The sequence below is a fragment of the Urocampus carinirostris genome, chromosome 2 (genome assembly GCF_059441175.1).
Source record: "Urocampus carinirostris isolate Australia breed hairy pipefish chromosome 2, RoL_Ucar_1.0, whole genome shotgun sequence".
Classification (NCBI taxonomy): domain Eukaryota; kingdom Metazoa; phylum Chordata; class Actinopteri; order Syngnathiformes; family Syngnathidae; genus Urocampus; species Urocampus carinirostris.
This window is the reverse complement of record NC_142350.1, coordinates 39,802,494-39,817,415: the sequence shown is the minus strand read 5'-3', so window position 1 is coordinate 39,817,415 and position 14,922 is coordinate 39,802,494. Positions and strand designations below refer to the sequence as shown.

Here is a 14,922-nt window from a genome sequence, read left to right as displayed (position 1 = left end):
CTGTCTCCTCTCTTGCCTCCAGTCTGATCCAACACGCTCCCTGACTGGGTTCAGTTTAGCCTTCTGTTAAACTCCTTGTGTTTTTTGCTGCCTTCTCTTTCTTACCCAGTTCCTTTCATACTAAACGTTGCCTGTGGCCTGTAAAGTTCAGCCCTGCCTTCCTGTGCGTAGTTCTTATTGCCTATTTAGTGGAGGACATTGTGGGTAGGGCTAGAAACACACCCTAAACAGGAGGAAGGGGGAGGCAAGAGTTGTGTGGTAACGCATGTGTATTATCACTTTGCAAAAAACTATCACAAGCACTCTCAAAGCATAAAGCGACATATTGTTATAAGCTCTTGCAATTAAAGCAACTTCTTAAAAGGGTGCGTAATTATTAAAAATGCCACAAGACAACGGCAAAACTCTTAAGACAAACAGCCGTTTATATAAAAACTACAATTTACTTGTATACAATTATGAATTCCGTATATAAACCGTGTAAAAATGTAAGCATACACTGAATTGACCGGAGATTAACATACTGCTAAAACACACCAAGAAAATTAACCTTTACTATTTTATGAAAGCAATGTTAGCAGGGCTCTGATCACATTTTTTATTAGCTGATTGCAACATTATATCTTTTCAAGTCAGACATGTTGATCCCCATACTTGTGGATTACCTCATATTTAAATTGCATGCACAGTACCACAATACTTCACCTTTCCAATCTTGTTTCATTTCATAACATGAAACAATAGGTGAGTTTTACATGACGTAAATCTCCAAGGTGCTACTAGAGAGGAAGTCCTTAGTGAGATGGCACGGTATATACATAACAGATGGGTTTTTATTACCAGCTAGAAAGACGGGACGCCCCTCAAGTTAAGAAAATGTGATTAAACAAGTTCACACTACTTTCCAGCGGCGCCCTCCTCGATCGATCAGAGGAGCCAGTAGAGAACTTTATTCTCGAAACAAGTACTGTTTGGCGAGTCTCAAGAAGATGACTACTCTTGAAGCCTTACAAGCTCAGTAAATCGCACAGTTGAAGGGCACTGATAAACCAGGTCGTTGTGACTTTTGCATGGCAATGCAACAGATGATGAAGAATGACTGATTTGATGACCGGCTTGGTTTTAGCAATGAAGCGACATTCCACATAAATGGCAAAGCCCAACAGTCACGTATAGGGTACTGAGAATCAACAATAACTTCCTGAGCATTAGCAAGATTCCCCAGAAGTGACCGATGCTGTGTCGTCTGTCTCTAGATCATTCTTCTTTGAAAAAGCAACAGTCAACGGTGAGACGTACCTCAGCATGATGGAAAACCCGTCAATATATTTGAGTGAGAAAGAGTCTAGTAACTTTATTTTCCAACAGAATGGGGCACCACCACATTGACGACTCAGGGTTAGACAGTTTCTGAACACAACACTGCCAGACAGATGGATTGGACAGTTTGGGCAGAACGATCACAATCTCATGTCCTGGCCACACAGATCTAAAGTTCTCACACTATGTGTTTTCTTTTCGTGGGCAATAGTGAATGGAATGGTCTATGCGCCTCCAATTCCAACAGATGTGGATGAGCTGTAGGCATTTATAACAGAAGCTGTTGCGACCATTGACAATGCAATGATGGGACACATTTGGTAATAATTTGACTATTGGCTTGATGTGTGTCGTGTGACCAATGGTGCTCACATCATTTCATTTAAAATTTGAGATTACAAGCTTTTTGAATTTACCTGATTTGTTTTTCTATAATCTATGGTTTCCAAGATATTCATGTGAAAATATGCCCAATACTTTTGGAAAACCTTGTGTAAGGACCAAAGACTTTCGAGTCTTTTTTAAAATATTAGACCTCTTTATATGGTCAAGGGACCTTAACTGGAAAGTTGGGTGTTTCATCCAGGAGTCCAATCCCTTTTTTTACAGTCATGTGACTATTTATAAAGGTGTATTGTATTTCCCCACCTTTTTTGACATCAGCTTCTTTGACAACAAATGGGTTTTTTTCTGAGGCGAAAATTATTAAACCCGACCTGTACGGACATGAGTCAGAGTAATTGAGTCTGTATGAGTGAGGACGTGTATGCCCGTTTAAAGATCAAGAGACACACCCGTGGAGTTCCATTGATTGTCTCGGCAAGCTTAGGAATTAAGGAGTGGTGCATGGGTGGGCATTTTGGAGCCAGAGCAGAGCATAGTCATGATTTATTTTAAGGAATTTAACATGTATTTAGCATCATGCCTGTGCAGTTATATCGTATCTTGTTTTGATGAAGAGTATCACCCTGAAACATACTTCTTATGTGTCTGTGAAAAATGTACATTAACAACAAAACATGTTTGTTTCTTTTCCACGTTAGATGCTTTATCATTTCTTAAATGTCAATTGATAATGAAAAGTAACAAAGTAAATATCAACAAAGTAAGTATCAAGCTGCTACAGTGCTGAATATTTTCAAAGAGTTTTGTAAAAGGGACAATGTATTATTTAGGGCCTCCTGGTGGATAAAGAAAAACAACAACTTTTTTTCTTGAAAAAATAAAAATATTGATTAGAATAATTAGCAAAAGTACTTAAATGATCATACAAACATGCATTTTATAAATACTTATAGGTGGATGAATTTGTATTTATTTGACATAACACGAGGCTCACCTCCAGGGAGCTGACCTGATTGTCGACCGTATTGATTCTAGGGGCACCCTCAAAATTAAAAACTATATACTATGTGAAAAAAAAAAAAGAATGAGCAAAAGTGTCTGTAATTAACAAAATAAAACAATTTTGCTAATTTTAAGTATTGTTTTACTCAACTTAAGAAAAATGACTACATACAATATTGGTAGCAATATCTAGTAGTCAAATATTACACACAATGTCTGTTTGAATAGTAAATGAAGTCTCATAAATTTTCGTATAACTTTCGTATATCTTTTGTTTAACTTTAGAAGGGAAGAACGAGTGTGCTAGATGTTGAGAATCTACTGTAACCTGTAAAAACACTTTGAAGAAGACTTTTACTTAAGAGCTCACAGTTGGCTTTGACGGTGGAATTTCTTTTTGAACTTCTCACATTAGGGGCCGTCCCCTAGAGCCATGTTCAAAAGGCTCAGGTTTTACTCTGGACGACTCTCCTGGCACAACTTCCCATTTATGTTGGCAATAAATTGGATTTATCTAAGCAGCATGGAAAAAATGGTATCACCCCACACATCCTGGGTTACTTCAGTGGCTCTCTGAAACAGTTTGAGCAGACCCAAATTGCAGGCGGCAACGATAGGGAAAGTGTGGAACACTGTCGTCATGAGCTCTTCCCTCCCCAAAGTAGACGTATCATTAAGGTCTCAAAATGCCTACTACTCGACTCCCTCATCCAGCTCCATTAAAACCAGATGGAACACCCCAGTCTTACCCAAACACTCAGAACAGAGGACATTTTTAGGATGACATGAGTTTTTGATCAATGAGAAATTGTACCACACACTGATTTATTTAATGGGTTACATGTATTTATTTTGATGTGTAATGAACAAATACTTGTTCACAGGATCATCACCATCCTTCCCAAGCCTTTGCTGCACAATAATCATCGCTGGTGGAGAGGTACATAACTACGCCATTCCAAACTGTGGTGCATTCAAAAAAGAGAAACTTTTTTTTTTTTTTGCAAAAAAGTGACTACAGTTGTCTTTTTACGGTACTGTACTTCCTACAATTTTTTTTCGTTCTGCCTCAAAAATATTGGAAGGTGGGTGAAACGTGGAGTCGTAGGTCCCATCTACAGCGATGATTAATACAATGTATTTATTCATTTATTTGCACTATTGTTACAAAGCACTATTCTTCATTGCATTATTATTATTATTATTACAACATACGTCAGTTTTGTAACAAAATATGTCGTAAATATCTGTCCTATTCTAGTCATATCTCATCTCATCTCATTAGCTGCACCACTTATTCTCAGTAGGGTCGCAGGGGTGCTGGAGCCCATCCCAGCAATCATCAGGCAGTGGGCAGGGGACACCCTGAACTGGTTGCCAGCCATTCGCAGGGCACACAGGAACAGACAACTCGCTCGCTCACTAACACCTAGGGACAATTTGGACTGGCCAATCCACCTGAAATGCATTTCTTTGGAACGTGGGAAGAAACCGGAGTGCCCGGAGGAAACCCACGCAAGCACGGGGAGAACATGCAAACTCCACACAGGAGGTTTGATCTCATGACCTAACCACTGTGCCACAGTGCTGCCCATAATAGTATATGATAACAGGAAGTCCGGTATCTGGATTTGAACCCACACAGGAGGTTTCCAAGACCTTAGAACTGTGCCGCACACGCGCTAACCACTGCGCCGCCGTGCCACCCTAGTCATATATCTCTTCTCTATATTACGTTTTACCCTGGAGTGCCATGTCTAATCTCGCTGCATATGACGTTCACAACTTTTATCAATGACAATTAATACAGTTTAAATTCTAATGTAATATACAATTGCCACTGTGAATGGATACATACTATTTATCATTAATATATTGTGTGTTTAATGTTTCTTAATCCTTTTCCAGACAAGGCTAGGCTAACATGGGGCGGCAGTAGCTCAGGAGGTAGAGCGATCGTTTTAGGATTAAAGGATCCCAGTTTGAATCCCGGCTTGTCCGTGTTACATGTCGAAGTGTCCTTGGGTAAGACACTGAACCTCCCAATACCCCCAATAAGCAGGTTAGCGCCTTGCATGGCTGCACAGATCACGGCCGCTATTGGGAAATGTGAAGCACAATGTAAAGCGCTTTGGGAAGTCATTGACTTGAAAAGCGTTATATAAATGCAGATCATTTCATTTCATTTCATAGCCTGGAAAATTGAGGAACAGGCTACTATTTGTTCACCAGAGCGCTCTAAAGATAATTCTTCATTTTTATCTCTGTAGAACTTGTTTCTGGTTGCATCACCTAGTGGTCAAGTATGACATAATGTACCTTTAAGGTCAGTTATTGGACCTACTGAAATTTGCTCATTTTTTTGTACCCACAAATGTGTTTTAGAATTTTCCAAGATACAGTATAAGGCTTGTACATTGTGCTTATACAATTATTATGAGAACAAATACCCTGTATTTAGGTGTTTGGACTCATGAAATAATTAGGAGAAAAAAATAATGCAAATTTTAGTAGGTATAATGTCAAATTGCTGAATTTCAAATTGCGCACGCTGGATAAGACTTCCTTGGCTTACACTCACAACTTTGTTCCAACTTCTTCCATAACAGCATGTCTCTACCAGTCCATTCAGGTGGGAGTGTTAGTAGTATTAAATTATCTGGAATACCACACCCCAGCCATAGGAAAGGAATGTTGATAAAAGTAGGAGTGACCTAAACACACCCTGGGGATTGTATTACAGAGATATCTTTCTAAGAAGAGCAGGAGAACTTAGGAAAAGTCAGAATTCACATTGCATTCCACATCCTAAATCCGCAGTCCTCTGCATAACACCACATTGGATTCGAAAACAGGGGCCAGCCATTCAAATTAGGCCTCCATCTGAGAGTTTCAGTATTACAGTTGACAATCAGTAAATAAAGACCTTTGTAAAGACATTTTTAGGGGGTTATTTTTAATTTGTGTGTCTGTTATATGAACCAATAATATTGGGATCTCTAGGGACAACCTGTTTGACCCTTGAACTCTCTCAAGTTATCTAAAATACATGTTTTTAATGTTGAATATGAATACATAGTCTTAACATTCTTTTGGTAGATTCTAGTAACACATATATAGCAATCCCTTGTTTTTCACGGGGTGACGTTCCAAAAAGAACTCATAAGGGAGAATCTTTTATTTATTATAGAATAAAATACACTTTTATACACTGAAACAAAAAAACAAACCCTTTTTCACGGGCTCAAGCAAGAGCTCTCCAACCTTTGTCAAGCTCCTTATGTTGCGTGTGCACGTATGTGCATTTCTTAAACGTACTAGGAATAAACTCTTCACTTTTCTACATTCTTGGCGGTTGGATTGTACTTGAAACAGGTCTTATCATAATTTCACAATTTACAACAAATAGAGACAAAATAAAAATACATGGGGAAGAAGATGAAGTTACTCTTCCCCCTATCCCTGTAAACCTCATTCCAACTCCCGTATGTGTTCTGCCTCAAACAGCTTTACTAAAAGTAAGATAAATACAGAGATACAAGCGGTAGAAAAAAATAGATATACTGTAAGGGCCCTTTGATCTCAGTTGGCCATTATAGCACGTATTTAATGGAGAAAATATTCTTTAAAAAAGAAAATATTCTGACTCAATGAAACCTCAAATAGCATAGCCTACTTATAACAACTTATAACTACTGTATAATGTTTTTAATTATGTTTTTTTTTTTTTTTTACAAATAACAACTGTACCGGGAAGACTGTTTAGCCAATCAAATTGTAGAAGGCAATGCATGATACAAATCCATTTTGTCACGAAACCGTGTAAGGTAAACCACATTATAGTGAGGTACACTGTACACAAAAATCCACCATTGGACAATGTTGTGGCGCCCAATATTATCCGTTTAAAAGGACAGTGTGTATTACTTAACCGCTAGATGTCACGGTATTGTGTAGTGCAAAAAAAAATGAGTGCTAAAAGCCACATGGAAGAAACCACACTTTTTTTTGCCCAGTCTTATTGAGGTTTTGGGGTACCCGTAGCAGCAAAATGGTCGATGATTATAACAGATCCCTTTAGGGCAGTGTTTTTCAACTGGTGCGTCACAACCCAAAACTGGGTCACGGGCCTTTAAATTGGCAAAAATAATGCTAAGAAGAAAAAACTGAGTCATTTACACTATTAAACTGCAGATGGCGATATTGCCCAGCAGAAAAAAGGTGGTAACACTTGGTCGGAGAGTATTTAAATACTGACAAGCTAATCAAAAGAAAATGTTGTGTATTTGAATAACTTTGAACATCACTTTTGTTGAATTTGTGGTTTGTGGAATAAAACTGCTGTGTGGGTTTCTCAGCTTAAAGTACATCATTTGATTTGTTTTGAAATGTATAAATCGTAGTAGTTGAATCCTTTCATTTTATGTTACTGATTTCATTAAACATGCAGCTAATTGAGCACTGATATCGTAAATATCGTTTTGCTGGTCATTCTTTAAAACAAACTAAATATATTCAACTATCGCTGAAATCAACGGCACCATAGTTTTATTCAATACGTTTGAGAAGTAGAACTATTTTTTACATTTGTAATTCGGGTGGGATGGTTAGTCCTCAAATTAGACCAGTTGAGAACCACTGCTTTAAATGAATGTTCATGGATATGTAAAATAAATGCTGATTTCCTAACTCTTGCGTATTAAAAAAAAAGCATGTTTGTATGATAATTATGTACTTTTACGTAACCTTTAAATCAATATTGTTTTTAGTTTTCAATCAATGACTGTTTCCTTACCACCAGGAGGTGCTAATTAATACACACTGTCCCTTTAAGACTACAACCTAATAGCACACATCTGAGTGAGATGTCTAATTCATTGCAACAATCATCAAACATCTCAATATCTTTTTTCACTCAACACGTCTGCAGATTAGACACAACAGCTGAGTTTTAAAATAACTCAGGGTCACATAAGCTTGGAAAGCAACCAAACGTCAGGCTGCCCATCATGTCAGTCGTTAAAAGTCATCTATTTAGTTTGGTCAGGCATGCAATCCTACCTCGGAGTGCAGAACTGTGCTTGCACCGGTTTAAAAAGGCGTTTAAAGATAGAGGCGATGTCTCCCTCTGCAGGTCATAGATTGAAATATATCTTCATAAAACTGTAACATCAGATTAGGTAACCTTGCCATTTGACGTCAATCAAGGTTGGGATGTTTTAATACATGACAGTATGGATTGTTTTCAAAAATGTCACACTCAGTAGTTCTGCAAGAAAAGTGTTGTATGAAAAATGATGCATTTCAACCCTAGGACTAAGTTTGAAACAACAATTAAATGAAGCTTTGCACCATTATGGTAATTTGGGATTTTCCATATTGTTTGTATTGCTCTGGCTGACAGTCCGATACATGCTGATAAACAATGGAAGTATTGGAAGTTTTATCAGGTAATGGCCCCCAAACAGTAATACATAAATACACATTGGCTAAACTGGTGTTCCCCTAATAACTGATAAAACACACAACTCCAATTCATATAAAAACCTCAAAAAACTAAAAAAAAAATTTAAAACACTAAAAAAATCAATATTTCAGCCACCTGATGGTGATAGTACAGCCAAAGTGGTCGGCGGCGCCCTCTCTTGGCTGCGGCTGCATCGGGTCAGATGCAATCGACATTTCGTTCTGTGTACATTGTTACACAGAATGACAATACAAGGAAATTATTATTATTATTATTATTATGAATAAATAAGACACGCTTTGGAATGTAAGGTCAAAGAGTTCTTGATGATGAAACGTACCTATTTTAAGTCATATGTTTTTAAAATGTATGTCACCAAAAGACTATACATCTTGTCATCACAGTTGTTAAAGATAAAATCCATTTTTACTTTTGTCTCAGCTAGATATAAAGTATAATTATGGGAGGCTAAATAAAGTGAAAAAAATGCTCTCTGTAATTTGATCGAGATAATGAGATCATATATGAAAATGGTAATAAATTGACTAAAGCAGTCGATTAAATTCTAACACAGTGTCTATGATAAATAATGTCATAAAGTCCATTCTCTTTAATACACGAAAGGCTCCTGACTTTTGTCAATTTAAAATGATTTTTTAATCTTAATTTTAATATATTGTAATATCTCATCTCATCTCATCAGCTACCCCGCTTATCCTCAGTAGGGTCGCGGGGGTGCTGGAGCCCATCCCAGCAATCATCGGGCAGTGGGCAGGGGACACCCTGAACTGGTTGCCAGCCAATCGCAGGGCACACGGGGACAGACAACTTACTCGCTCATTCACACCTAGGGACAATTTGGACAGACCAATTCACCTGAAATGCATGTTTTTGGAATGTATATGATAATATAATTTAATTCCATAATATGAGTGTGTGTGTGTGTGAATGGGTAAGTGTGAAGCACATTGTAAAGTGCTTTGGGGGGTCTTCATTGACTTGAAAAGCGCTATATAAATGCAGACCATTTACCATTTATAATGAAATCTTATTTATCCAATGATTCTTTTTGATAACTAAGTATCCCTACAAACATATTTTATTGTTTTACAAAATCTTACACATTTGATTTTGTTGCATACAGTTTTTAACTGTACTTAGAAATACAGCAAAATTGAAATACAATTCAGTAAAATTTAAAATCCATAAAATGAGAAAATGTAAACAACATAATAACAGAATTAAATTGTTCTTTGCAACATTTTTCTTGTAGTGTACTAATTTTACCTTAATGATTACGTAGTAGCATTATAATAATAATAATAATAATAATTTCCTTGTATGATAGTATTACTGTAGTGGTATATTTGTAGTATTTCTTTAGAACTATTTTATTAACTATTTTCATAGTAGTATTTTTGTTGCGTTTCTTTCATATTTTGTTAATATTGCTGTAGTTGTATGTTCCTGTTTTAAAACATTTAATTTAGTAATTTTGTTGGATTTGGTAGTATTCTTGTCGTAGTATTTTATATAAAGGGACAATATGGAAAAAAAAATATGAGTAGTTCTTTATTTTATTTACTGTTGTTTCTCCCTATAAGCAGGTAGGAGTCTTGCATGGCCGACGCCGCTATCGGTGTATGAGTGTGTGTGTGAATGAATGTGTGTGAAGCACATTGTAAAGCGCTTTTTGCAGTCTTCAGTGACTTGAAAAGCGCTATATCAATGCAGACCATTTACCATTTAATTTCATCATGTATTTATTAAATTGGAACCTTCATATATACTATGGATGTTTTTTAAATATATACTATGGATGTTTTTTGAATGACTGCTATAGCATGTACAAAAATCCTAATGAACAAACTTCAGTTTGTTAAATTCAAATAGCAAATAACTTGCACTGAGTTTTTTTTTTTTATTCAGATAAGCAAAAAGAAATGTGTGTAATCTACCAGAATTCTATAATTTTACTAAAATTAAAAATCTCCATGCGGGGACAAAAGTACAAGCAAGTTTGACTTCATGTTACAAAAATAAACGGGTCAAAGTGATAATTTGGGGGGAGTCCACATGAAAGACGTGTTTTTGCGTTGACTCGTCTTGACTACGTTGCAGTTAGATGTTGGCAGCTTTTATGCTTTACATTACATACAATTTGGAAGGCAAACTGGAAAACTGCTGCGGGAGAGGCCAGCATCATTGCACGAGTATGATAAGAACCACTTGACATAGAACAAATGTTATGTCCCAGTGAGCTTGTGTGACCCTACTGGCTCTAATGCGGTTCTTACTTAATTACAACATCAGAGCTGCCAAACAATAAAATCATATTGCAGAATGTACAGAAAGATTTTTAAGTTATGACGGGATAACCGCAGAACTAGCAAAATAATAAAAGAAAAAAAAAACTTTAAATGAACAACATTGAATAACACTATTTCTAAGAATATTTTTGTACAATAACATAATAACCGTTAAAATGGGCAAAATGACTGTTGTTGATTGTCTAAAGGGTAAAAAAAAAAGAAAGAAACCAGATCAAACAAGCCAGAACCGTGTGCTGAATTGCACTGAAAATAATGAATATGTTTTTAATGATAAAAACAATATTTAAAAAAAAAATCCTCTCCTTATTGGCACAATATTGCTTAGTTTTTGTTGATCAAGTTTTAGGTCATTTTAACTCGTTTACCTTGGTAACATGCTCAAAACAAAACATCTTGATTTTTATTTAGTCCTTAAAATAAACAAAATAAACTGCATTAGGTTATAGATAAGTATATAGTATAATACATTGTTGAACTGGCAACCGGTTTAGGGTGTCCACTGCCCGAAGATAGCTGGGATGGGCTCCAGCACCCCAGCGACCCTACTGAGAATAAGCGGTGCAGATAATGGATGGATGGATAATGGAATGGAGAGGGATGGGTGGCACCAGGCTGTACTTGCTCAAGACACACCACAGGAAATGGTGGCCATACCACCCTCGTGGTACCGGGATTTTTCTTTTTTTTTTCAGAAAAACAAGATGAACATTTTAAGCAATTAAATTACATTTAAATTGAGAGCAATTCTACCAATAGTGTATGACTTATTTTTTTAATGGCAATCAAATGCTCCATCATCCATCACATGAGACCGTTTTATTCCATCCAGGTATTAAATTGGTACTTCTCTTAAGTATTGTTTGGTGAGGAAAACAAGTTAAATATTTAGTAAAATGGGAAAAATGCGCAACATTTTCTGCAAATCGGGTTTTTTATTTTTATTTTTTTGCAGTGAGAGGGAGGTTGACTTGGTTGAAAAAAACGATTGCATTACACTAAATGAATCATCTAGGTTATCACTGTATTTACACAGCTGACAGAGATATCAGCTATCCTACGTACACACCTTAAGGGTTGGGAAATGCGCTTCTTTTCAAACTGTGCTGGAATGAATCAGACTCTACCAACCCAGTAAAATGGTTCACTCACTACGCGTTCCTTTTAATGTGACGCCGTTCCTCCTGGGTCACGAAAGAATGTTAATGTTAGTGTTCTCACATTTGCATGCACAAGCTGAAGCAGTTCTGAAGAACGAGGCAAACACTTCACAGAGGTTTGGTATCTCTCGCTCATGTCCTAAGTTAATGATGGTTTTTGAGAAAGGGTCTCTAGCGTGGTGCCCGCGGGCACCACGGGTTCCCCCTATGGACAGCTGAGGTTGCAGCGGACAGGTTCTGTAAATAGCTCGGGAGTGAGGGGTCATGGCGACTATAACTCATTCAATTCCAGACATTTCTCTAATACGGGAAGAGCCGGTGCCAGCCAATGTCTGCCATTTTGACTTATTTTTCAGAACTTTTGGTATTGTAGATATATAGGCATAGGACGAATCAAAAGAAACCTCGAACCCTCATTAGAAAAAAAAGAATGTGTCTAGCTTTTACCATTGTTTAGTAAATAAGAGCTGCACATTGCTAGATAACTTGAAAATACTGGTTTCCAAGAGAACTTCTGAGAAAAACGGCTTTTTGTTAAAGGATGCATTTCAAGCAGAACTTTCACTTTGGTGATTTTGGATTTTGCATTTTTGATACCTCCAATATCTGAACTATGCTTTCCATAAACACAAAGGCACCTTTCTTGCAAAATATTATTTTATTGCAAGAACACAGAACTTATGCATAACCTATGCATGAATGATAAATCAACTTTTCAGCGTCCGTTTTTTCAGATGAAGTGAACACATGATTTCCATCACCATGGTGATGGCGTGCACGAAACGTCATTCCTCTCTAACGAGACGATGAGACTCCACCATTATTTTTTGAAAGATTTGAAAAACTTTCTTGAAGCTCTGTGACCCATTTGTTTATGCCTTGCGAGTCTCACCACACTGCTTCAATATGCCTACTTGCTGCATGGGGCTGCCTACAAACACCTATTTACTGAAAAATGAAGTGGGGGGGGCTTCCTCGATTTGTGTGGAAAAATCTAAACAAAGCCACTACTGCCATCTATTCATGATTTATCTTACTGAAACCATTCCCAGAGGCTTGCTACTTACTAATGAGGGCGAAACCCTTTATATTTTTTAAGAACAAAACACAAAAAATATATTTTAAAGTTTTGCCACTCAGTTCTCAATGCTTCTGATAATGTATTCATACATTATGGCACGGAAAGAGTTCATAGGAATAAAACCTATTTTCTCCAGCTACAGAGAGGGGGGTTAAAAAACACTAATGCGCGTCCCTCTACCCCCCAATGGACAAAACCACGCCCCTCTCTCTCTGTCCCTGATGAACAGAACTTACAAAGACCCACACGGTTCATTTCCATAGACACCCTTCTTCAGGATTATCGGAACAAAAATGACCCCGAATGGACAGTTCCGTGGTGAACATCAGCCATTTATCAAGTGCACAGTCATCCTAGCCGAGAATGTCCTAAATACCAGGGAAAATGCCAGATCTAAGGATATTTACAGATGGGTAATAAACATCAAAATCCCCAAAGTGCTTGAATGTAGTTAAAAGATTGGGGGTTGTGTTTGTCTCACGATGTGCCTATGATTGATGATATAATGTTTCTGTTTGCAAAAGTTTTTAATTTAGGATATATATATATATATATATATATATATATATATATATATATACATATATATATATATACAAGATGCAAAAAAAAAAACAGTCAACTGGACCTTGTTTCACGTTTTTTAGTGGTTAATTCACCCTGAAATATACATCATAGTAATAGAAAACTAATGATAAAGAGTGACTTACAGTCATAATACAGTAGTTATTATGTACAGACATAAATGCCTCTTTAGGTTTTACAGGCGCAGACAGCTTTTCGAAGCTGAGCAAATAAGACAAAACCGGTTTGGGAGGCGAGGTTGTTGGAAAGGTGTCATCTACAACCCTGCTGTTTTTTACTGGAATTCTATATTTGTTGCATAAGTTAGTTGGTTGTTATTTTCACAATCAGGTCATTTTTGGGATTACAAATATGTGCAGCTATTGTAATAAGACCGCACGAGCACATAATACAAGTTATCCCTTGCTTTATTGCTGTTTTTCACTACTTCACGGATTTGCCTCGTGCATTGTGTTCCGCATTTGTATTGGCTAAATTGTCCTGAAAATAGTTTTAAATGATCACAAATACAATTTCTGCACCGCTGATCATAACTAGGGTTGCGAGGATATACAGTAGCTTTTTCGTTTAACGAGGGCTTGGACCAGTAAAAAGGGTTTTGTTCATTGACTTCAATGCATTGCAGAGTATTCAATTGTATAAATTGCAAAAAAATAAAAGGTTTCTATTACAAGAATTTGGTCTATCACTGGTTTATTTTAGATCCTAACCAAATCACGGATCACTATGCAATTCTCAAACTAATTAAGTGTCGGCATTAAGGGTTGGCGGATCAATCCAAATATGAATATCATCAATATTGAGCGAATACTTTCATTGGATTGAAACAATTGTCTCGGGATCCATACGGTCTTCCCATTTAAACAAGCACTACATTAACGTTCTTAGTGGATATTATAACTTTCAAATTGAATCTAATTGTGGTTACACTTTTTTTGTCTTTATTTTCTAAAAGTTGAGCAATGAAAGGTATCGTATTTTACGGCCTAAAAGGCACAACTGATTGAAAGGTGCACCTTCAAACTAAAAAGTGAAATATAATCCATTAATTCATAAATGGTTACCATATGTTAGAGGCATTTCAGTCAGATTAGGAATTTCAAAATTGATTTACTGTTTTTACATTTCTATAAAGGCACACTGGATTATAAGGCACACTAATAAATCTTTGGCTAATTTGGGGTTTTTGGGTGCGCTTCATAGTATGGAAAACTATTGTATCTTATTGTTCTTGTTGACATTGTTATATAGTATTTTTATTTTTGTTACATTGCTGCTTTTTTAAGACTGTAAATATGTATAATTATTTTTTTTGTACAGTTAAATTTTTCATCATAGGTATTAAATTAAAAAACGAATATTTTTATTGCCTAAAATCTTTGTGCTGTTTTTATTATAATTACAAACTAACTAAAGGGGCAAGGGTTTTAATTATTAAGTGATCGGATCGGTATCTATTAATACTACTCTGTATTAAATTGGATCAGATAGACACCCAAAATCCCAGTATCGCCCTTCCCTATTCCGCACAGAATGCGTGAAAAGCCTGCATGTCCCAGACCAACTGCTCGAGGATTTCATGCTTTTGTATTTAGTTATTTAAATCCCACACTGAATGTCAACTATTTAAGT

The 14,922-nt window shown here is 36.5% G+C and overlaps 1 protein-coding gene across 1 annotated transcript in view; it reads right to left on the bottom strand.

The window, feature by feature from the left end:
* LOC148371844 (plectin-like) overlaps positions 1–14,922 on the bottom strand; it is a 76,864-nt gene that overhangs the window by 45,684 nt on the left and 16,258 nt on the right. The window lies entirely within an intron of this gene.